Raw genomic sequence first — 26,157 nt, 5'->3', positions numbered from 1 at the left:
ATTATGTATAAAAATTCTCATACATGTGCACTTAAAAGCACTTATAAAGAGGACTTCCTTACAGTTGTACAAAGAGTATGAGTCAGTTTTATAACCATTTGTTAAAAACACCACTTTCCAATGAGTTTGCAAAAACAACTAATTTACATTAGAAAAAATAAAATTAATAAAATTTCCACAAAACATTCTGTAAAACTGGAAGATGAGTGAAAATTAAAAGCATACAAATGATCATTATTTTCTTGAATAACCTTTTGGCGGGGAGCAAAACTCTAAAGTTTCAGCCGAGAAGCATATTTATGACAAGAACTCTTGGTGCATTAAAAAAAAAAGTAATACTATTCTACTTCCGATAAGGGCTGAAGAAAACACTAAAAATAATAGTACTATCAACTTCCTCTAATTTAGGTACAAGTTAAAAAATACAAATTCTACAACTGTTTATCTAATGTCCAACTCTGGCTGACATTTACCAAAGTAGAGTAAGAATGAACAAAAGATTAAAACTTTGCCTCTCTTCAGTTACAGAAATGTTTTTGATAAGATAAACAGTAAAATAATATAAAACAAAGGCATTTTAGAAGAAATCTGTGGGTGGTTTCCATGTTTTGTTAATGTTATTTGAGATGAAACTTAGGTATTAATAAGAATAAATTTAAGCTATTTTTCAATCAGCTAGAATTAATTTTCACATCTCTTTCCACTTGAAGTATTTATACCAAGGTAAAGATTAAAACAGAGTTCAAAGAAATGTTGAAGGTGGAGGAAATAAGCAATAAAATAGGTATAAATTCCATGTTAACTGATAAGCAAACACATTTTTAGTATTCCTAAAAGGATCAGACTGAAAATGTTATCTATGAAATTATGCAGATTTAGTAAGTCAAGTTGGGAAACAGTTTCTGCTAAGATGTTTCCTAGATTTCCCCAGAGCTGAAGCATAACTCCACATAAAATAACAGTCTTTTGTGATTTCTAGATATTCTTGTCCATAGTAAACAAACTGGTAGTTGCTGACGATTTTATCTTTTTTCCCTCCTCATTTGTTCCCAGAGAATAAGATGAATCCAAGTTTTAATAATATTTAATCATATGATGACATGCTGCTTTCTTCACTAATATTAAAAGGAAGAAAAATATTTTATAATGTTTAATTACTCAAAAACAACCATATGGAAATGTTTGCAATTCTCCAGAAAAGCCATTCTATATCTCAACTTTTGAGTTTTCAATACTGCATAGCAGTGTACCTGGAACCACATATATATAGGGAGACATGCCCTAACACAAATACATGTATATCTATGCATAGATATATGTGCACAGATACTATACATACATATTTTAGTAAATGTATTTGTTTGTAAAGTATCTTTTAAATCCTGACATCAAATAAGCCCACTGAGTTGTTTCAGGGAACACAGTAGATCAACAGTCACAAAATAAGTAAACAACTGGGAAAATCATAGGTTTAATAACATAACATCTTCAGGGGAAAAACAGGCTTTTATAAGTTACTACAGTGTTTTGTGATTATTAACCATGGAGCATCCCTTGTGAATGATGAGAAGTATAAACTTTGCACTAGTGTAAAACTGAATAAAAAAGAAGTAATATTGGGAGGACTTCTTTAAAACACATTATCTAAAAATATGTCTGCAAACAATCTAGAAACTCTTTCAGCTTTTGGAATGTACTATATCACTTTACTGGCACTGATTTACATTATAACTGTATCTTTCAGTGACTCTGCCTGCAGTGCCTGAGACTGGAGTGCTATCCCTAAGTTAGGAAGATCCCCTGGAGAAGGAAATGGCAACCCATGCCAGTATTCCTGCCTGGAAAATCCCATGGACAGAGGAGCCTGGTGGGGTTACAGACCATGGGGTCGCAAAAGTCGGACACAATTTAGCAACTAAACAACAATCACAACCACCAACAGTAGTTTTTATTCTCTGAGCACATAGAATTTGACTAGCAATGTGCTAAATAGGAGGAGGAATTAAACTTGTGAATCAAAGCTAATTTTTTTTTTTTTTTGGAAAGAGTAAAGTATCAAACATGGGACTCAAGATTTAAGAAAGACCTGGGTACTAAAGCCAGTAAGTAAAGAGAGAACACACATAGGCTAGTTTTATCTGAAAAGCTCTGAACCTTGTATAAAGAAGCACTGCAGTTTTTTAAAAGATCAATCACTCCAGGGCATATGTTCACTTGAGAAAAATGATGAATAGAATCCTCCCCACTATTAATGTATTTTTTCCTTTGACATGCTCACACAGTTGAATTTATGTAAATATGATATGCTACAACCCCAGTGAATTAATTAGCAAATGTTAATTAATAATGTTAATTATTTTAGAAGGAAAAACTGAAAATAACATTGCCTTAGAGAGAAAACATTCGAGAATTTCTAGAAATTACTCATGTGAACACAAATTCTTAGAATTTTCTCTAAAAACTTAAAGAACAGTATAATTCTAATGAGACTTTCACTTATGCAGGAATTAAAAGGAGACTAAATTCCTACAATTTGAGTACTAGGGCCAAAGAAATTATGCTTTCTAATTGAAGCTCCAATAATTTGGCCACCTGATGTGAAGAGCTGACTCACTGGAAATGGTGATGCTGGGAAAGACTGAAGGCAAAAGCAAAAGGGAGCAGCAAAGGATGAGATTGTTAGACAGCATCGCTGACTCAATGCACATGAATTTAAGCAAACTCTGGGACACATGGGAAGACAGAGGAGCCTGGTGTATTGCAGTCCAGTCCATGGGGTCACAAAGAGTTGGACATGACTTAGCAACTGAACAACAACAATGAGAACCCCATCCCAAGAGCATGTTTAAGTAACTTTGTTGTAACGGCTAAAAATTTGAGTTTAAACATTTTTACTGTAATAAGATCTTAAAATAGTTGTTTTTTAAATTTTTTATGGGAGGGAATGTTAAAAAAATTTGTTTGGTTGGTTTTTTTGTTTTAAAAAGACAGAACTTTTTCTTATACAACATTATATAATACAGAGGAAAGCATTATCTTTTTCATATTCTAAACTAGGGGAATGTGCAAAAAAACCTTGTTATTCTTTATATTGCAAAATAACCATTCATCATAATGACTTTAAGGCAACAGAATATTCAAACTATCTTCATAAAAGTTATAGCCTCACTTTTTAAAAAAAGATCACTAAATACAATGCCATCATTTTCTCAAAGGAAAAAGTGAGACACAACTTTACTCCTAGATTCAGTTGCAAGCAAATTTAGGTTAAGAACTAGGGTTCAATACATCTGTCCTTTACTGCAAATCTTCCTAACCCCAAGGTTAAAGGTCTGTCTGTAAGACAACGAATGAATGACCAATTATGAGCAAATGGGTTCAAATATTGTTGTTGTTTATTTGCTAAGTCCTCTTGACTCTTTCAGAGAAGGCAATGGCAACCCACTCCAGTACTCTTGCCTGGAAAATCCCATGGTGGACGGGGGAGCCTGGTAGGCTGCAGTCCATGGGGTCGTGAAGAGTCAGACAGGACTGAGCAACTTCACTTTCACTTTGCACTTTCATTCATTGGAGAAGGAAATGGCAACCCACTCCAGTGTTCTTGCCTGGAGAATCCCAGGGACGGCAGAGCCTGATAGGCTGCTGTCTATGGGGTCGCACAGAGTCAGACATGACTGAAGCGACTTAGCAGCAGCAACTTAGCAGCTTGACTCTTTTGAAACCCCGTGGACTGTAGCCCACCAGGATCCTTTAATCCAAGGGATTTCCCAGGCAAGAATACTGGAGTGCCACTTTATTCTCCAGGGGATCTTCCCGACCCAGGGATCAAACCTGTGTCTCCTTCGGCAGGCGTGTTCTTTCCCACTGAGCCCAAGGAAGCCTAGGTTCAAATATACTGTCTCCTATACTGATATTATTATTTATACAACTTTTCTCCTGTATACACCATTCTCTTTCTGAGAAAACACTATTCCTTAACTACAGATGTAAGGAAAACAATAAAATTCATCCTCATTGAAACAAAAAGTGCCCAACAACCATAAACTAAAGGACCAGTCACATTAACCGGCTACAGGGAGAACTCAGTAGTCTGGTTGAAAAACACTTAAATACATCCTGACCAATCCATTTCCTAATTCTTCAATAAGACAGAGCTAGCTCCTGATACCCAGATTATTCCTTAAAAAGGCAGCAGGTAAACAGACATGGAATCTCCAACACTGGATTTATGGTACAATCTACCTGTTAACTTAAAAAACAGCTTTTCTAAGTAAACACAAGACAGTACACAGGGGAAAGTCTTTTCTCCCCTAGAAGGTAGACCAGACTGCATAACAATGAGTCAAGCTTAATGAAAAGTGTAGGCTCAGAATCACAGGCTTCCCCTTTAAGCAAGCTGACTGAGTATACCACTTTACCTTGACTTCCTTGGAAATGCCACAGAAGAAACAATAATATAAAGGACATTATCTATGCCATCTGGAAAGCAAAAAAGCTGAGATGACCAAAATGTTAAAGAATTTCTATAGGGTATAAAGCACATGAACTAAAAATCCACTAGGATAGAGGGCATTTACAACCCAGTATTAGTAAAAGAAAACTTAAAAAAAATAAGTTTGCTCAGCAGAACTCCAGAATAACTGTAAGATCTAAAGTAGCAGCAGGACAGGGAACTCCCTGGCAGTCCAGTGGTTAGGACTCTGTGCTGTTACTGCTGGGGGTCAGGTTTGATCCCTGGATGGGGAACTAAAATCCCACAAGCAATGCTGCCGAATATAAATAAAGGAGCAGCAGGACACAGATTACAACGACAAGGAAAGTGAATGGTGGTAAAGAAGTATACCAATATCCAACTTTGAATACTCAGAAGCTCCATTTATATCAATTGAAGGCAACACTTACAGTTCTCTAGGTAAAATGAGAACTGCATGAGAAGATACAAGGAATAGGTACTAAGATCTGAGAAGGGGAGATGGTACCCTAGATAACTTTCTGGCCCTCTTACAGGAAGAGATCTTACTCTCAAATGCAAGGTTTTATTTACTCTAACCAGCCTCCAAATGCCCCAACTGTTCCCATCTTCCAGTATTAATTGCTTTGAGTAAACTCCTATCTCACTATAAGTTGGCTAGTATAACCAACAGGTTATTGTGGTATTAGATTGTGCAAAAGTGCAAAAGTAACTGCAGTTTGGACCCTGAATTTTAAATCATTATAACTAGGCTCAAACACATCTTTATTTATTAAAATAGGAACCATTATAACGAACACATTTTTGCCAAAAATAAATGTTTGTTTAACTCTGTAGCATAAAAATCCATTCTTCAGGATACCATGAACTCTTGGTAAGCATTTTTTGCAGCCTGCTGGTTGTGGAGACTTTTTAAAAAGTGGTAGTAAGCTAGAGGTCAGGTGAATATGGAGAATGAGTCAAAATTCTGTAGCCCAATTCATTCAACTTTTGAAGTGTTGGCTGTGAGATACACAGTCAGGCACTGTCTTGCAGAAAAATTGTGCCCTTTCTGTTGACCAATGCCAGCTATGGGTGTTGCAGCTTTTGGTGCATCTCATTGACTTGCTGAGTATATTTCTCAGATGTCATGGCTTTTCCAGGATTCAGGAAGCTGTTGTGAATCAGACTGGCAGCACAACACCAAACAGTGATCATGACCCTTTTTTTTGGGTGCAAGTTTGGCTTTAGGAAGTTCTTTGGTGCTTCTTCTCAATCCAACCACTGAGCTGGTTGTTCCAAGTTGTTGTATAAAATCCACTTTTCATTGCACATCACAATCCGATGGAGAAATGGTTCACCGTTAAGGCACAGAGTAAGAGAAGATGACACTTTAAAACGTTATTTTTTTTGATTTGCGGTCAGCTCAAGGGACCCACTTATCAAGCTTATTCACCTTCCATGATCCTCTCAATTGGTCACTGTCAACTTCCAAAGGCCAACCATTGCTCCTCATCTTCAAGGCTCTTGTCTCCTTTGCAAAACTTCTTGAGCCACCACTGCAATGCATGTTTGTCAGCAGTTTCTGGGCCAAAGGCACTGTTGATGTTACAAGTTGTCTCCACTGCTTTAGGACCCATTTTGAACTCGAATTTGCTTTTTGTCTAACATCATTTCCATAGTCTAAAATACATTAAACAGCAAGTAATAAGTCATTAGGCTTCTCTGGAAGCTCAGCTGGTAAAGAATCTGCCTGCAATGCAGGAGATCCCGGTTCGAGTCCTCAGTTGGGAAGATCCCCTGGAGAAAGGACAGGCTACCAAACTTCAGTATTCTTGGGTTTCCCCGGGGTTCAATTAGTAAAGACTCCACCAGCAAGGCAGGAGACCTGGGATTGATCCCTGGGTTGGGAAGATTCCCGGAGAGGGCATGGCAACCCACTCCAGTATTCTTTGCCCGGAGAATCCCCATGGACATAGGAGTCTGGTTGGCTACAGTCCATGGGGTCACAAAGAGTTGAACATGACTGAGTGACTAACCACAGTACAGCACAGTAAGTCATTAGCAAGCAACATAAAGCAAGAAATGCACATTAAAATGACGTATAACATAACAACATTTAAGAATGTATCCCAATTTGTTGTTGTTCAGTTGCTTAGTCATGTCTGACTCTTTGCAATCCCAAGGACTGCAGCATGCCAGGCTTCCCTGTTCTTCACTATCTCCCTGAGTTTGCTCAAACTCATGTCCATTGAGTCAATGATGCCATCCAACCATCTCATCCTGTCGCCCACTTCTCCACCTGTCCTCAATCTTTCTCAGGATCAGGGTCTTTTCCGTTGAGGTGGCTCTTTACATAAAGATGGCCAAAGTACTAGAGCTTCAGCTTCAGCATCAGTGCTTCTAATGAATATTCAGAGTTGACTTCTGAATCAGTCCTTCTAATGAATATTCAGAGTTGACTTCCTTTAGGATTGACTGACTGGTTTGATCTTCTTGCGGTTCAAGGGACTCTCAAGTATCTTCTCCAACACCACAGTTCAAAAGCATCAATTCTTCAGTGCTCAGCTTTCTTCACAGTCCAACTCTCACATCCATACATGACTATTGGAGAAACCACAGCTTTGACCATACAGATCTTTGTTGGCAAAGTGATGTCTCGGCTTTATAATATGCTGCCTACTTTGGTCATAGCTTTTCTTCCAAGAAGCAAGCATCTTTTAATTTCATGGCTGCAGTCACCATCTGCAGTGATTTTGGAGCCCAAGAAAATAAATTCTGTCACTGTTTCCATTGTTTCCCCATCTGTTTGTCATGAGGTTATGGGACTGGATGCCATGATCTTAATTTTTTGAATGCTGAGTTTTAAGCCAGCTTTTTCACTCTCCTCTTTCACCTTCATCAGAGGCTCTTTAATTCCTCTTCACTTTCTGCCATTAGGGTGGTGTCATCTGTGTATCTGAAGTTAAATGGCAAATTTCAACAATGTAAAACCACAATTAGTTTTGCACTAACCTAATATTTATGGAGGGTGACTTCTGAGGATAGAAGGCTTGACTTTCCCTGGATCACCTGCTCTGGGTGAAGCTACCTGCCATGTAAGGAAAACAGTCAGGCAACCTGACAAAGACGTCCACATGGTAAGGAACTGAGAAGTCAGTAGTAACTTGCCAACAACATGAGTTAACCAGTTCAGATGAAGATTTTCCACCTCCTTTCAAGCCTTCAGATGACTGCAACTACAGCTAACGTCTTAACTATAACCCATAAGAAACCAAGAGCCACAACCATCTATCTAAGCTGTTCCTGAATTCCTGATCCACAGAAACTATGTGGGAAAATAAATATTTTTTTAAGCAATTACTGACTGTAACTATTTTAGAGTTAGTTTGATACATAGCAACAAATAACTAATACACCCTCCTTCAGAATTTATTAAAAACATAAAAGTAATGATAATCCAGTTATTGACACCAAGAATCAGTCATGAATACTGTAAACTTCCTCTTCAAAAAAAAAGAAAAACAAAACTACAAAAATGCCAAAAAATCTAGAGGATATGACCAAGGTAAAATTTAGAGAAAACCTTACAATATTTGTGAGATAAAATTTAGCCTTTTTCCCTGGTTTCTGGCACAGAGCTTCAGAAACCCTTGCAATTTTCTAAGTGATGAGAGCACCAGGAGCATTTTTTTGCTTTAATATTTGGTTACTGAAACCAGTTACTAACACAGTGATCCTAAAACTCCAGTGATTTCCTGGGTAATAAGAGTATCTTTTGTTCTAATGAGATGACTCAGTGGGCTCCTGCATGTGTCCTGCATGAGGGCTAGTCAGCAGGAAGACCAATTCAGGATTAGAAGCTTGGGATTTTTGGCCATGCCTCTCTCTTGAGTAGGGAGAAAGGAGTTAATGATTCATCGTGAGAAATGGAGTTAATGGTTCATCATGCCTATGTAATGAAGCCTCCTCCATGAAAACCCCAAAACATACTGGTTTTAGAGAACTTCTGGGTTGGTGAATATGTGAAGACTTGGGGAGTGTAGCAGCCACTCTGAGATGGTGTCAGAGTTCCACTTCCACTTTCTCATACCCTGCTATATGTACCTTTTCCAAATATTTGTTCCTCAACTACATCCTTTCATGAAAAACTGGTTATTTTGTAAGCAAAACATTTTTCTGAATTTTATGAGCCACTTGGGCAAATTAATCAAGCCCAAGGAGGGAGAGTCAAAACCAGACAAAGCATAAGAAACTTACAAAGGTAAAGCTCACACAAAAACCATAGAGAGAAACAAAGACGCTGACCCAAATATTTATTAGAAGGGGACAACAGAGGATTAGATGGCTGGATGGCATCACTGATTCAATGGACGTGAGTCTAAGTGAACTCCGGGAGTTGGTGATGGACAGGGAGGCCTGGCGTGCTGCGATTCATGAGGTCGCAAAGAGTTGGACACGACTGAGCGACTGATCTGATCTGATCTGATGTAAACAAGAGCATCTTTGAGAATGCTAGAAACCTGGTTCTTTAATCTGACATAGGATAGGTACCAAAAATCCATTATAAACAATTTTGCAAATAAAATCATGAACAATATCTTCATTGTTGTTGTTTATTTGCAAAGTTGTGTCCAACTCTTTTGTGATCTCATGGACTGTAGCCCATCAGGACTCTCTGTTCACAGGATTTCCCAGGCAAAAATACTGGAGTGGGTTGTCATTTCCTTCTCCAGGGGATGTTCCCAACCCAGGCTTCAAACTTGCATTTCCTGCATTGGCAGGCAGATTCTTTCCCATTGTGCCACCACGGAAGCCCAATATATTCACTACTATCACTACCAATATTTAATAGCATTCTATAGAAAACAAGCAACAACAAAAACTCACTAACCCAAGTTTAAGTGGTTCCTATATATGAGTTTAAATATTACCACTCTTTCCAATAAAAGTTAGACTGTAAGATTTCTTTAAACTGAAAAGACTCAATTTAAGTAACCACACTATCAATTTAACCATTGGAACAAAACGTTTATTTACTTTGTTAAATTATGTATGTTTATTGATAGAAATGTACAAATTTGTTAATCAGAGTTTATTGTATAATTAAGCATCTGTAAGTAGCTCTTGCTTCAGTGATTAACGAATGGAATATATTACAACAATATTAAAGTAGTAAACTGTAAAGTTTCATTGTTTAACATTCTACTTATTAAAATTATTTAGTATTATTCTAATATTAGTACAAAATAAATTAGGGAGATAAAACATCTTTAAAATGCAGCTCTTTATTAAAACTAAATAAAAAAGATTAAATGAGATATCATTTTGGGGACACAAAAGTGTTTTGTTTCAGTTGAGCCAAATACTTAGGGTTGGTGAAATTGCGGTTAATGGAACTAACACACAATAATGTTACAAACACACATTACTAGAAGTCACAATTTTACTGTTTTCCATTCAGCAATTCCACTTTAAGAATCTACTCAAAAGAAATAATTACAGATATGCACTGTTCAGTTCAGTTCAGTCAGTTGTGTCCGATTCTTTGTGACCCCATGAATTGCAGCACACCAGGCCTCCCTGTCCATCACCAACTCCCGGAGTTCACCCAAATTCTTGTCCATCGAGTCGGTGATGCCATCCAGCCATCTCATCCTCTGTCGTCCCCTTCTCCTCCTGCCCCCAATCCCTCCCAGCATCAGGGTCTTTTCCAATGACTGGACTCTTTGCATTAGGTGGCTAAAGTATTGGAGTCTCAGCTTTAGCATCAGTCCTTCCAAAGAACACCCAGAACTGATCTCCTTTAGAATGGACTGGATCTCCTTGCAGTCCAAGGGACTCTCAAGAGTCTTCTCCAACACCACAGTTCAAAAGTATCAATTCTTCGGCACTCAGTTTTCTTCACAGTCCAGCTTTCACATCCATACATGACCACTGGAAAAACCATAGTCTTGACTAGATGGACCTTTATTGGCAAAGTAATGTCTCTGCTTTTCAATATGTGATCTAGGTTGGTCATAACTTTCCTTCCAAGGAGTAAGCATCTTTTAATTTCATGGCTTCAGTCACCATCTGCAGTGATTTTGGAGCCCCAAAAAATAAAGTCTGACACTGTTTCCACTGTTTCCCCATCTATTTCCTATGAAGTGATGGGACCAGATGCCATGATCTTTGTCTTCTGAATGTTGAGCTTTAAGCCAACTTTTTCACTCTCCTCTTTCACTTTCATCAAGAGGCTTTTTAGTTCCTCTTCACTTTCTGCCATAAGGGTGGTATCATCTGCATATCTAAGGTTATTGAGATTTCTCTTGGCAATCTTGATTCCAGCTTGTGCTTCTCCAGCCCAGCGTTTGTCATGATGTACTCTGCATAGAAGTTAAATAAGCAGGGTGACAATATACAGCCTTGATGTACTCCTTTTCCTATTTGGAACCAGTCTGTTGTTCCATGTCCAGTTCTAACTGTTGCTTCCTGACCTGCATATAGGTTTCTCAAGAGGCAGATCAGGTGGTCTGGTATTCCCACCTCTTTCAGAATTTTCCACAGTTTATTGTGATCCACAAAGTCTAAGGCTTTGGCATAGTCAATAAAGCAGAAATAGATGTTTTTCTGGACCTCTCTTGCTTTTTCCATGATCCAGCAAATGTTGGCAATTTGATCTCTGGTTCCTCTGCCTTTTCTAAAACCAGCTTGAACATCACAAATATTTAGCTAAAATGATGTTTAATATAGCTCTGGCTATGAACAGTAAAATATCCAATAGTAGAAAATTAGCTTTTTTTTTTTTTTTTTCACAATAGAAACACAATGAGACACAACTGCTCTTCAACTATAGTTCTGATGATTTGGTTTAAGAAACAGCAACAACAACATGCAATTTTTTGTTTAAAAAGGATCAAGCCTTTCTGTCTGGATGGAAGGGGCTTGGAGGTTGACACTCTTGTCCTTACAAGAAAAAAGCTGAACAAACTAAAAAAAAACAACTCGCTGTTGATCCATAGGAGAATAAGGTCATAAGACAGTCTCCTTCAAAATTAGAGACACATGTGCAAATATAGAGAATGAAGGCTTACTGGAGCAGAAGGTGGGAAACATAAATTACACTGAAGCCAGATCCAAGGTATGAAAACCTAAAATGTAATTGACAAACTGCTGGAGACTCAATGTAGTTTAAGTTAAAAACTCCAAGAGGACCCAGTCTTAGGGAGGTCTCGAAACTCTCCTGAATTTTATCTCCAAGAACCTTGCTAGGTTCTCAGAGAAGACCAGAGAAAAATCTCCTCCTGCTTCACCAGGTGTAAGGGAAAAGTACCGATACTGAAATACATCCAAGAGCATTCTGTCCTCTTTAACAGGGCTTGCCCCAAAACAAAACTATTTACCAGAGCCTTAATGACCTGAGGGGAAAAAATATAGAACTCTAGAGAAGGCAATGGCAACCCACTCCAGTACTCTTCCCTGGAAAATCCCATGGATGGAGGAGCCTGATAGGCTGCAGTCCACGGGGTCGCTAAGAGTTGGACACGACTGAGCGACTTCACTTTCCCTTTTCCCTTTCATGCATTGGAGAAGGAAATAGCAACCCACTCCAGTGTTCTTGCCTGGAGAATCCCAGGGATGGGGGAGCCTGGTGGACTGCTGTCTATGGGGCACACAGAGTCGGACATGACTGAAGCGACTTAGCAGCAGCAGCAGCCCCTTTTAGTCTTCCTGACTTATCTAAAGAGATTAATGTGTGTTATGTTGGAGGGTGGAGGAAGGGAGCTGAGAGGCACATGTGAAGGTCACATCCTAGGCACACAGACTATCACAAACACACAAAAAAAGTGAGACCAAATTACAGAAATATGAAATGTTTCCCTTCCTGTCACAGAGTACATCAATTGGGAGTGGGTACATTAACAGGGGATTACAATTGAAAGAACTCTAGGACCTTATTTAAGAAACTGCTAAAGAAATTCAAAGAAAAGAGCGGAAATAAAAGGACACAAGAAATTTTAGCTTCTGACATCTACAGGTAAACAATGAACACAGCCTACCTTTGAGATAAAGAACAAAAATGATCACACTAATGACTTATTTACCTCATTTTCTTAAACCTAGTACATCAAGTATGGCTTTTAACAGAAAATTACAAGGCATAGTAAAAGGAGAAAAAAAAACATATATAGATTGAAGAGACTGAAGAGACAGAATGATATTCAGACATGGCACAGAATTTGGAATTAACAGACTAGGAATTTAAAACAAATATGACTAATATGCTAAGGGATCTAACAGAAAAACAGACAACTGGTAACTACTAATAGGCAATGGAACCAAAGAATGAATCAAAAAGAAAAAACAGAAATGAAAACAGTGGCACAGGAAAAAAGGATACAATTGACATGCTTAAAAATGTAGTAATGATGAGAGAAAGAATGTTATAAAGGACACAAGTGATGAATTGGAAACATTCTGTTAAATGACACTTATACTATCTGTTAAACAGTATGCTGCTACTAAGTCGCTTCAGTCGTGTCCAACTCTGTGCGACCCCATAGACCGCAGCCCACCAGGCTCCCCTGTCCCTGGGATTCTCCAGGCAAGAACACTGGAGTAGGTTGCCATTTCCTTCTCCAATGCATGAAAGTGAAAAGTCAAAGTGAAGTCGCTTAGTCGTGCCCGACTCTTAGCGACCCCACGGACTGCAGCCTACCAGGCTCCTCCGTCCATGGGATTTTCCAGGCAAGAGTACTGGAGTGGGGTGTCATTGCCTTCTCCAGTTTAACAGTATAGGTATAGTTTTATTTGAAAGTGGACCTGGATTGCTTATAAATCTATACTTCAAATACTACAGCAACCACTGAAAGAAGTTTTTAAAAAGTATAATTTATAGCTTCAAAGAGGAAAAGAACCTGAATGCAAAATGCCTGGTTAAAACCAGAGAAGGGATTTATTATATCAGTAATGACTTTATATGTCAGTGGTCTAAATAAATAGACCAATTATGATAGTAGGTAGAAAAAAGCAACAACCTTATGTTCTCTATAAGAAACCAACTTTAATAATGACACAAAGTACAGAAATGGAAGAAGACATACAATAATCCCCAAAAAGAGTTTAAGTAACTATATTAAATTTAGATTAAGCAAGAAGCAGCACCGGGAATAGAGACATAACTACTGATAAAGTAATTAACTCCCCAATAAGACAATACATATTCTTCTGAAGTTCACACATCACATTCACCAAGACAGACTATATTCTGGGCCACGTGTGCTGGTCACTCAGTCATGTCCGACTCTGTGCGACCCCATGGACTGTAGCCCACCAGGCTGCTCTGTCCATGGGATTCTCCAGGCAAGAATACTGGAGTGGGTTGCCATTCCCTTCTCCAAATCTGGGCCATAAACACACCTAAAACTTACAAGAATAGAAATCATGTTAAAGTATGTTCTAATACCATGATGGAAATAAACTAAAAATGAATAATAAAAAGATAGCTAAAAAAAAATGACAATACAGAGATTAAAGGTCAAAAAAGAAAGTCAAAACCTGTATATGACAATGCTTTTTGTGTGTCTGAGTTCGAAGCCATTCCAGATACCTTAGACTGCCAAATGTCTGATCTCCAGATAACTGAGGCATTTCATACGTAGATAATTTTCTGTTTTAGAGCATTCTGCTGCAAGGGACTAGTGCCTGCATACCCAGAGGATGACCTGGTCTACACAGGCTTCATAGGCTATGGCAAGACCAGTCTGCTATACAAGCTCTGCAGTGAAAGCCCTGATGGCATTGTGTTCACCACAGGCCTTAAAAGCAGTGCCATTTCCAAATGCCATCTTGAACGTCAAAGAACTTGGAGGAGAGAGTGGCCAAGATGGCAGAGTACAAAGATCCTGAGCTTACCTCCTCTCATGAGAACACCAAAATCACACTAACTGCAGGAACAATCATATATGAAAAAGACTGCTTCTGCTGCTGCTGCTAAGTCGCTTCAGTCGTGTTCGACTCTGTGCGACCCCATAGACGGCAGTCCACCAGGCTCCTCTGTCCATGGGATTCTCCAGGCAAGAATACTGGAGTGGGTTGCCATTTCCTCCTCCAATGCATGAAAGTGAAAAGTGAAAGTGAAGTCACTCAGTCGTGTCCAACTCTTAGCGACCCCATAGACTGCAGCCTACTAGGCTCCTCCGTCCATGGGATTTTCCAGGCAAGAGTACTGGAGTGGGGTGCCATTGCCTTCTCCATGAAAAAGACTGGAACCTGCCAAAAAAGATCTTCTACAACTAAAGACATAAAGAAGGAGCCACAAGATGGGTAGAAAAGGCAGACTTGTGATATAATCAAATCACATTTCCCCCAGGCAGGTGACCCACAAAATGGAGAATAATTATATTGCACAGGTTCTACCACAGGCATGAGAGTTGAGTTCCATGTCGGCTCCCAAGCCCAGGGGTCCAGCACCAGGAAGATGAGCCTGGAGAGCATTTGACTTTGAAGGGAAGCAGGTTTAATTGCACAAGCCCCACAGGGCTGGGAGAAACTCTTGAAAGGTGAATACAAAAAACCATGCGTATTGGGATCCAGCACAAAAACAGTAACTTGACAAGGGCCAGGGTTAGACCTACTTAATGATCTCAGAGTCTCCTCCAGAGACAGCAAGAGGCTGCAGCTCACCCTGGGGACATAAGACACTAGTAACTGACATATTTGGGAACACTGAACTACATGTACATTTAACTACATGTACCCTAATGTTCATTGCAGCACTATTTACAACACCCAGGACATGGAAGTAACTTAGATGTTCATCAACAGAATATATAAGGAAGTTGTGGTACATATACAAAATGAAATATTATTCAGCTAAGAAAAGAAATGCATTTGAGTCAGTTCTAATGAGGTGAATGAACACAGAGCCTATTATACAAAGTGAAGTAAGTCAGAAAGACAATATCATGTATTAACGCATATATGTGGAATCTACAAAGATAGCATTGATAATCCTACTTGCAGGGCATCAAAGGACACAAAGACATCTTGGACACAGTGGGGGAATGAGTGAGTGGGATGATTTGAGAGAATAACATTAAAACATATACATATGTAAAACAGACAGCTAATGGGAGTTCAGTGTATGATGCTGGGATCACAAAACCAATGCTCTGTGACAAGCTAGAGGGGTAGGATGGAAAAGGAGGTAGGAGGGGGTTTCAAGAGGGTGAGGACATATATAGACCTAATGCTGATTCATGTTGACGTATGACAAATACCATCACAATAATGTAATGATCCTCTAATTTTAAAAAATAAATTAATTAAAAAAAAAAAACTAAAAGGTGGTTCTTTGAGAAGATAAAATAAACTTTTAGCCAGACTCATCAAGAAAAAGCAGACCCAAATTAATAAAGTCAGGAACGAAAACAGAGAAGTTACAACTGACACAACAAAAATATAAAAGATGATAAGAGACTACTACTACAAGCAATTTTACACCAAGAAAATGGAAACAATTCCATTTCCCATCACATCAAAAACAATAAAATACCTGGGAAAAAACCTAACTAAAGAGGCAAAAGACTTGCACTACAAAAACTATAAGACTCTGATGAAATAAACTGAAGATGACCCACAAAGATGGAAAGATATACCATGTTCTTGGAAGAATCAATACTGTTAAAATGACGATACTACCCAAGGCATTTTACAGATTCAATTCAATCCCTATAAAGTTGCCAATGGCATTTTTCACAGAACTAGAATAAACAATTTTAAGCATCACATGGAAACATAAAAGACCCTAAAGAGTCAAAACAATCTTGAGAAAGAATACTTAGAGGATCGTGTTCCTTGACTACAGACTATGTTACAAAAATACGGTAGTAAAAACAGTACTGCAGTAGCACAAAGAAAGACACACAGGTAAATGGAACAGGATAGAAAGTCCAGAAATAAATGCCCACACCTCTGGTCAATTAGCATGCTGAATTAATCTATGACAAAGGAGGCAAGAATATATACTGGAGAAAGTCTCTTCAGCAACTGGAATTGGGAAAGCTGGACAGCTACATGCAGAAGAATTAAATTAGAACATTCTCTAAAATCATATACAAAACAAGTTCAAAATGGGTTAAAGAGGAAATCATAGGCAGAACACTCTGACATAAAATTAGCAACAATATTTTTTGGATCTCCTAGAGTAACAGACTTCCCTGGTGGTTCAGACAGTAAAGCGTCTGCCTACAATGTGGGAGACCCAGGTTCCATCCCTGAATTGGGATGATTCCCTGGAGAAGGAAATGGCAACCCACTCCAGCACTCTTGCCTGGAAAATCCCACGGACGGAGGAGCTTGGTAGGCTACAGTCCATGGGGTCTTGAAGAGACACAGACACAACTGAGGGACTTCACTTTCACTTTCAGAGCAATGGAAATAAGAGCAAAAAAAAAAAAAGATACCTAATTAAACTTAAAAGCTTCTGCACATCAAAGGAAACCATAAACAAACTGAAATGACAAGCAGACTAGGAAAATGTATTTGCAAATGCTGGAACTGACAATGGATTAACTTCCAAAATATATAGCACAAAACCAACACACAAACCAACACAATCCCAGTCAAAAAATAGGCAAAAGACCTAAATAGACGTTTCTTCAAAATAGGTACACAGATCGCCAACAGGCACACAAAAAAATGCTCAACCCAGTCAACTGTTAGAGAAATAAAATTCAAAACTACAGTTTATGAGCTATCACTTTATGCAGAGATAGGCACAATACAGGACAGAAACAGTATGGACCTAACAGAAGCAGAAGATATTAAGAAGAGGTGGCAAGAATACACAGAAGAACTATACAAAAAAGATCTTAATGACCCAGATAACCACAATGGTGTGATCACTCACCTAGAGCCAGACATCCTGGAGTGTGAAGTTCAAGTGGGCCTTAGGAAGCATAACTATGAACAAAGCTAGTGGAGGTGATGGTTGAGCTATTTCAAATCCTAAAATATGAGGCTGGTAAAGCACTCATTATACCAGCAAATCTGGAAAACTCAGCAGTGGCCACAGGACTGGAAAATGTCAGTTTTCATTCCAATCCCAAAGAAGGGCAATATTGAATGTTCAAATTACTGCACAAGTGCACTAATTTCACATGCTAGCAAACTAATGCTAATACTCCTTCAAGCTAGGTTTTAATACTATGTGAATGAGAACTTCCAGATGTACAAGCTGGATTTCGAAAAGGTAGAAGAACTAGAGATCAAAATGTCAACATTCGTTGGATCATAGAAAAAGCTACAGAATTCTAGAAAAACATCTACTTCTGCTTCATTGACTATGCTAAAGCCTTTGAATGTGTAGATCACAACAAACTGTGGAAAATTCTTCAAGAGATGGGAAAAACAGACCACGTGACCTGCCTCCTGAGAAACCTGCATGTAGGTCAAATAGCAATAGTTAGAACCAGATATGGAATAACAGACTGGTTCCAAACTGAGAAAGAAGTACGTCCCAGCTTTACATTGTCACTCTGCTTATTTAACTTCTATGCAGAGTACATCAGGTGAAATGCCTGGCTGGATGAAGCACAAGCTGGAATCAAGACTGTGGGGAGAAACAGCAGTAACCTCAGATATGCAGATGACACCATCTTAATGGCAGAAAGTGAAGAGGAATTAAAGAGCCTCTTGATGAAGGTGAAAGAGGAGAGTGAAAAAGCTGGCTTAAAACTCAACATTCAAAAAATGAAGATCATGGCATCAGGTCCCATCATTTTATGGCAAATAAATGGAGAAACAATGGAAACAGTGAAAGATTTTTTTTTCTCTGGCTCCAAAATCACTGAGGATGGTGACTGCAGCCATGAAATTAAAAGACACTTGCTCCTTGGAAGAAAGGCAATGACAACCCTAGACAGCATATTAAAAAGCAGAGACATTACGTTGCTGACAAAGGTCCATACCATCAAAGTTTAGTTTTTCCAGTAATCATGTACAGACGTGAGAGCTGGACAATAAAAAAGGTGGAACACGGAAGAACTGATGCCCTTGAACTGTGGTGCTGGAGGAGACTCCCTTGAATAGCAAAGAGATCAAACCAATCAATCCTAAAGAAAATCAACCCTTATTATTCACCAGAACTGATCCTGAAGCTCCAATATTTGGCCACCTGATGCGAAGAGCTGACTCACTGGAAAAGATCCTGATGCTGCGAAAGATTGAAGGCAGGAGAAGAAGACAACAGAGCATGAGATGATGATGGATGGCATCACCAACTCAATGGACATGAGTTCGGGAGATGGTGAAGGACTCGGAATCCTGGCATGCTGCAGTCCATGGGGTTGCAGAGTTAGACACACCTGAGTAACGGAAAATGAGTTATCACCTCACATAGGTCAGAAAGGCTATCAACAATAGTCTACAAGCAATAAATGTTGGAAATGGTGTGTAGAAAAGGGAACCCCCTTACATTGTTTGTGGGAATGTAAGTTCCACAGCTAGTATGGAGAACAGTATGTAGGGTCCTTAAAAAGTAAAAATAAAGTTACTATATGATCCAGAGATATAATTCCTGGGTATATTTCTAGAAATATCATTTATCACTGGGAATCAAAACAACAATCTATACTTGTTAGAATGATTAAATCCAGAACTTCCTGTTGGTGAAGTGGATAAAAATCTGCCTGCTAATGTTGAGGACACTGTTTGATCCCTGGTCTGGGAAAATTCCACATGTCTTGGAGCAACTAGGCTTGTGGCCCACAACTACTGAGCCTGTGTGCTGCAACTACTAAAGCTCAGGTGCCCTCGAGTCCACACGCCTAGAGCCTGTGATCCACAATAGAAGCCACTGCAATGAGAAGTCCACACACCACCATGAAAAGTAGTACCTGCATGCCACAATTAGAGAAAGCACAGCCAATAAAGTGACTAAATCCAAAACAATGGATTGTTTGGATCAAATGCTAGGATGCTGCTGCTGCTGCTGCTAAGTCGCTTCAGTCGTGTCTGACTCTGTGAGACCCCAGAGATGGCAGCCCACCAGGCTCCCCCATCCCTGGGATTCTCCAGGCAAGAACACTGGAGTGGGTTGCCATTTCCTTCTCCAATGCGTGAAAGTGAAAAGTGAAAGTGAAGTCACTCAGTTGTTTCTGACTCTTAGCCACCCCATGGTCTGCAGCCTACCAGGCTCCTCCATCCATGGGATTTTCCAAGCAAGAGTACTGGAGTGGGGTGCCATTGCCTTCTCCGATGCTAGGATGACATGAAGTAATTAGAATTCTGATTTACTGCTGACTGGAGTGCAAAATGGTAGGTACACTCACTTTGGTAGGCAGTTTGGCAGCTTCTTACAAAACTAAATGTACTCATCACATAATCTAACAATCAGGAACGTTGGTATTTTACCCAGGTGAATTGAAGACTTTTGTCCACACAAAGACCTGCATCTGAATGTTTATGACCACTTCTGTCATAAATGCCAAAATCTGGAAGGCCAAGATGTCCTTCAGTGGGTATATGGATAAACAAACTGTGATACATCCATCAGATGAAATATTCAGTGCTAAAATGAACTGAGCTATCAAGTCATGAAAAGAAATGGAAAAGACTTGGGAGGCATATTGCTAAGGGAAAAAGCCAACCTGAAAAGGGTAGACACTGTATGATTCCAACTATATGACAATTTGGAAAAAGCAAAACTAGGGAGATCATGAAAAAATCATTAGTTGCCAAGAGTTCAAGGCATGAATGGGAGAACAGAACACAAGGGACTTTTAGAGACGTTAAACTATTCTGTATACCATCAGGGCAGATATTTGTCATTACACATTTGTCAGAAACCATAATGTTAAATTCAAAGAGGGAACCTTAATGTAAGCTATAAACTTTGATTAATAATAATGTATTAATACTGGTTCATCAATTGCAACAAATGTACCACACTAAAGTAAGATATTAATAATAAAGGAAACTAGGTTATAGTAAGATGAGCTGGTTGAGTGTGGCTATACAGCAATTTACTGTAGTCTATACTCAGTTTTTCTGGAAAACAAATCAAAAACCCCTTTTCGTTAAAAAATTTCAAAGAAAGAAAAAAGGGCACACTCAAAGTCAAAATTTGTGAAAACACCAGGTGGGAATAAAATCTTACAAAAGATTTGTGAAAATGAAATGTAAGCACAAAGGCAGTCTAAGCCAGTAAGACAGATAATCTATAAAATGAAGAAAAAAAAAATGTACAGGCAAAATCTGCTTTAGCAGATTGTTACCCTACAGGAATATCTGCAAAACAATGAACGCTAATTCAAGGGAAATGCTAGCTACTTTAAAGCTACTTTAAGATTAATTCATCTGTTTGTTGTTGTTTTTAAAAATCAGATGCTGGAAAAGCATTTATATAGGAAAAGCGAAATTTTTTAATACTTTATTTTAAAGAGAAGTAACACTGATCAAGGCATTATACAGGAACACAGCTGGCAGATTTCTGTAATATAAAGCAAATAAGTATCATATTATTTTATACAAGTATGTAATACAATGGAAAGATGCTAGCTAAATGTTATTTCTTTTAAAAGTATACAACAAAACTCTATAATCCAGTTTTGTTAATAAATGTACAGAAACAGGTAAAAAAATACTGAAATAACATATATCAACATCTTAACAGAATTATTTAATGAGTGTAGAGATTATAGGTGAATTTCATTTTTTACTTTTACACTGAATGTACATTAATTCTGGGGAACTTAAAAAATAATCATGTTGCTTACTTAAGTAATGTATCTTATGATTTGAGAATACAAAGTAATCAGTAGTAACTGTAACAACAAAATTTTAACTTTTAAAAAGTATGTCACATAAAATTATCTCAACATAATTTTTTAAATACATTATGCCTTCAGACATTGCATCAAAGTGGTGCTATAACACACCTGGACATAATACAAACCAACAGGTTTTAGAGAAAATATTTTAGATATTTACTCATTATAAAGTAAGTTGATGTAGATATATATATGGAACTATTAGGAGAAGTGATTATTTTAAGAGAGCAGTATAAGTTGACATTTCTGGGTCATCCATATAAAAAGTGTTTATTTTTATACACTGTGGAAAGATTAAGGAAAACTGAAAATGTGTATGAGTGTGTCCAAAGAAAACTAATACACTTAGAATTTTAATCTTGCCAAATCTGACTTCAACCTTCATACTTTATTAGACAAAACGTCACAGTAATCTCAATTCCATTATGAATCAAAGAAGCAGTATAAAATACAAAAGACAAAGACTTTATTGCAGGTGAAGAGGGAGAAAGAGAACTATGTGAGATTAAGGGGAAAATATTAGAAAAAACTAGCAATCTCAACACATGCTTGTGTGAAGATAACTATTTAAGCCACACTAGGAGTGAAAAGGGGAAACAAATTGAAGTAAAAGAATGGGGAATGTGAGAGTGAAAGTGTTAGCTGCTTACTCGTGTCTGACTCTGCAATCCCATGGACTGTAGTCCTCCAGGTAGCCATTCACTTCTTCAGGGGATCTTCCCGATCTAGGGATTGAACCTGGGTATCCTGTACTGTAGGCAGATTCTTTACCATCTTTACATTCTTTACCAGGGAAGCCAACTACCTATACCAAGTTTCATCCACCTCCTTCATAATGTTCAACTCGTATCTTATTTTCCCATTAAAGCATTATTACAATGTACAAAGCTATCTAGACTCATCAACCAATTCTGTTCAAATAAGATAAACACATAATATAGCCAGTATTTTAGTTTGGGTTAAAATTCATTGACAAAACCATCTCCAAAAGGCCTGCAGTGCTAAAATGGTCAAAATTAAGCAGAACCCCTTACTCCACTCCATCAGAAGACAAGTGGTTCCAGAGAGGATAATACAGAAGGATCCTACACTAAGAGACAGCAGGCACAGTGCACAGTAGAGGGTGAGAGTATCAAAGAACTAAAAAAAAAAAAAAAAAAAAAGAATGTTGAGATGTTGAGATTCCTGAGCTGTTTTCACCTGGTTCTCAGAGCATTGGAAATCAGGCTTATACCTTGATACCTTATACCAGGAGCAAGAGGCAATACTGACCTTAAAAACTGGGTAATTTCTCTGTTGTGAGTGGCTGCCCTATGCATTGTAGGATGTTCTATAGCATCTGCAGCATCTATCAAGTGATTTTCAGTAGCAACCCATTTCTGATAACCAAATGTGTCTCTGAGACACTGACAAATGTCTTGGGGGGATCATATTGAAACAGCTAAGAAACACTGACTTGGAGGCAGAAAATTAAACAATCCTTCTTGTTGGATTCTTACTAGCCCAAGAGAAAAAAACTTCCAAATACCTAAAGAAATTTTAAGGAAATTGATATTTGGGTTTCCCTCCCAAATTTATCCCAGCCAAATCTTTCCACAGTGAGAACCATCAACAGCTAGCAAACCTTAGCTAAGTTAAGAGAGGCATGAAATAGATTTCCAACATTCCTTACAAAAATTTGAACACAATCAAGGATCACAACAGAGCCAAGGAAAGCCTCTAAAGTGAGACTAAAATACACCAACACAAAGAATAACTTAGAAAACACAGAGTGCGCAGAGAGAAATAAACATCAAAACAAAACTTTAAATCCATAAAGAGGAAAAAATACTAGAAATCCCGTGGGGGGAAAAAAATACAAAGATCAAAAAATCGTACTGAAAATCAAAAAAAACAATAGGAGAAATGAAAGTCCCAAGGTTTGAAAAATCAAGTACATTTCCCAGAAAGTGTAAAGCAAAAAACGGGAAAAATATGAAAAATGGGAGCAAAGAAATAGGTCCAGCAGTATAATGTCTAATTGCCGGTACAAGAAACACTGAGGTAAGGAAATTACAGAAAATGAATCAGAAACTTTAGAGCTGAGGGATACAGGTTGCTAGGCTGAAAGAACTCATGAAATGCATATAAATTTCTATGGACTCATAAATTATCTCACATTACTGTGATGTTTCAGAACATTGTATAAAACAAAGAGAAGAATCTATAAGCTTCAAACAAAAAGGCTTCAGAAGCTTCCATAAGGGAGAAGAAAGTGAAATGCAACATTAAAAACAAGAAAGGAGTCAAATTTTTATCAAACACTAAGAATTTCTCCTCAAATCTGAAGAGAAACATTACCAATTTAGAATTCTACACCCAGTCAAACTAACAGAGTACAAGTAAAGATAATTTCAGGAACGTAAGGCCTCACAACGTTAAACTCTCAAATAGCCAATAAATTTTAGAAAAACTGCTCAACCCCATTAACAATCAGGAACTGCAAATTAAAATAATAACATAAAGCTACTTTCATCAGATTGGCAAAAACAAAAACTACCAACTGTTTTCAAAACTGTAGAAAAAAGGATCTATCATACATTGTTGGTGGGAGTATAAATTGATATATTCACTTTAAAAAGTTTGGCATAGTCTACATTCTGCAGAAATGCATGCTATGTATATAAAATGCATGTGTAAGATTACACAGAGTTGTACTATTTCTAAGCACTAAAAACTAGCCACAATCCAAATGTCCGTAATACTAGACTAGTTAAATTAATTGTGTACGTTCACAAAATGACTTACTACACTATACTTACTTATAAACATTACTATCAGCAATGAAAATACATGAACTAGACCTAACAGGACTGACTGAAAATGATACATAACATGTAATTCAGTTACATACAGGATATTAAAAAAAAAGGCAAAACCAATGTACATTGTTTAGGAATGCTGACAAAGGTGGTTAAAAAATACTTGAAATAAAAGTGAAGGGGACAGCAATGTTCTAATTCTTCATTTTGATACAGAATACTGTGTTCACAATTATTCATTATACAGTATATCTGTGGCTTGTGCATTCTTCCACATTCTGTTTACTAATCATTAGAATTAATCATTATTTTATAACTATGATTTGTACACTCTTTTGCACATTTAGTATTTTGCCACAAAAAAAAGATTTAAAGTTTGTTATCTATGGCACTTTTATGGCTCTGCTATAGTTTTTTTGTTCTAAAGTGTCATATATTTGGTTTCAATAGAAACAAAACTTTAAGGCACCAGAGTCCAGTTTTTATTCCATTTGACAAGATTACTGCACACACAGAAAGTGGTAAAAGCACTAGTCAGTGGTGCATAAACAAAATTCAGTGTCAAAACATACAAGAAGAATAAGCAGTAACTTTAACTGATAGCATACCCTAAAAGAAATCACTACAGAATTAAGTAATACAAACACAATAAACATGAGGAATTTCAGAGTTTTGGTTTTAAAAAATACATACATAAGTGATAGTCTTTCAATGCACATTTACAAAAAATTATAACTGAAAGACTGAAACGGTTTTAGTTATGATTTTATGGACAGAATGTGAGAAAGAAACGGTGGTATTTTACTAAAAACAGTTATTAATGAAAACCTGTCTTTTTTAAACACTCTGAATTAACATGAGGGAAACATTACTTCCAGCAAAAACAGTAGCATTTGAGAAACCAACGGCTCTAAATCTGAGGCTAGTAACCAAAGAAACTAAAAACATCCTTTTAAAAATCTCGCATCTACACTAAAGGGAAAACTTTGATGATGTCTCCTTCTCTATCAACGATAATTAAGACACGAGATCAAGAATTACACAATTCCATACCCCCCTTCTGAGAAATGCTACAGGCATTTTGTTGCGGAAACCACGCAAGACGCGGAGGGAAATTCTACTGAAGAACCAAGTGCCAGCTTGCTCCCTCCTCAAAGCCACTCCAGAATTCCTGTGAGGTTAACGAAACAAGGACTGATGGTAGTAACACTCAATATAAACAATACATCCAATGACAGAAGTTGTCAAAATTCACACAGCTTGTTTCTCTCCCTGGACAGGTGCCCCACTCTGAGGTGGAGAAGCAGTTAACAGAGTCATCTGCTGAGGGTTCTGAGATCCCGTTTCTCTCTTACACCTGGACCATCACATTTCTCACCATCACCGAGTGTAGTTACCACATGCCACAGATTTAGGTTCATGAGCTCATCTACGCTCCCTACGCTCGTCCAGGACCCGCCGCCGGCTGGCTCAGGGGGAAGCCACGAGACGGAAGGAGCCCGCCTAGATTCTGGCCTGTCTGGCCTAGACAAGCCTGCCCCCCTTCCCGCATTCCCAGTCTCCAAAGCGTTCCGTCCTCTCCTTTTCGATTCGCCTTTCGCCACAGGCGCCCAAGGCTTTCGTTTTGAGGCTAGTCCACTCCATGTTACCTCTCATGGAAAAGTTATCTCTTACCAGGGCAGAGCGAGATTCCGGAGACAGTGGGAATCGCTTCACAGGTTCCTCTCGCAGCGTTCTCTGCTCTGCTTCACCTGCAGCTGCCAACGAATTCACCAAGACTCCCGGCATGCACCGCGCAGGCACCGCCTCCCCACCCCGCCCCTCTCCCGCCCAAACACGTGACCTCCTTTAGCCTCCGTCCACGCCCACTTCCGTTCCTCCACTTTCCCTTAGGAGGGAGGAGGGGACTGGGGGTGTTAAAGAGTAGCGACTTCCTCCTACTCTCCGCCCCCGCCTCTCTACCCCCTGCTACAATGTCTTCCGGGTCGCGATCGCCTCGGAGCCTTCTGGGAAACCATCTCATTTCCTCCCCTCCCCCTCCTCCTGCCTTCAACCAACCAGCCTCCCGTCAGAGAGGGACATGCGCAGT

At 38.4% G+C, this 26,157-nt stretch overlaps 2 protein-coding genes across 6 annotated transcripts in view; one reads left to right on the top strand and one right to left on the bottom strand.

The window, feature by feature from the left end:
* The window catches only part of ORC4 (origin recognition complex subunit 4), a 95,036-nt gene extending 69,146 nt beyond the window's left edge, over positions 1-25,890 (bottom strand). For 3 of the 4 annotated variants that reach the window (XM_070799743.1, XM_070799769.1, XM_070799760.1), the window contains exon 1: positions 25,743-25,890. The gene's annotated coding sequence lies outside the window, so the exon portion shown is untranslated. The remainder of the gene's footprint in view (positions 1-25,742) is intronic. The other variant, XM_070799752.1, reaches the window with a different exon arrangement.
* An 81-nt stretch (positions 25,891-25,971) lies between these two features.
* The window catches only part of MBD5 (methyl-CpG binding domain protein 5), a 491,908-nt gene continuing 491,722 nt past the window's right edge, over positions 25,972-26,157 (top strand). For both annotated transcript variants that reach the window (XM_070799658.1, XM_070799684.1), the window contains exon 1: positions 25,972-26,155. The gene's annotated coding sequence lies outside the window, so the exon portion shown is untranslated. The remainder of the gene's footprint in view (positions 26,156-26,157) is intronic.

This window comes from Bos indicus, chromosome 2 (genome assembly GCF_029378745.1).
Source record: "Bos indicus isolate NIAB-ARS_2022 breed Sahiwal x Tharparkar chromosome 2, NIAB-ARS_B.indTharparkar_mat_pri_1.0, whole genome shotgun sequence".
In the NCBI taxonomy this organism is placed as follows: domain Eukaryota; kingdom Metazoa; phylum Chordata; class Mammalia; order Artiodactyla; family Bovidae; genus Bos; species Bos indicus.
Note: the sequence above shows the minus strand (reverse complement) of the source record. Positions and strands in the feature narration are given on the sequence as shown.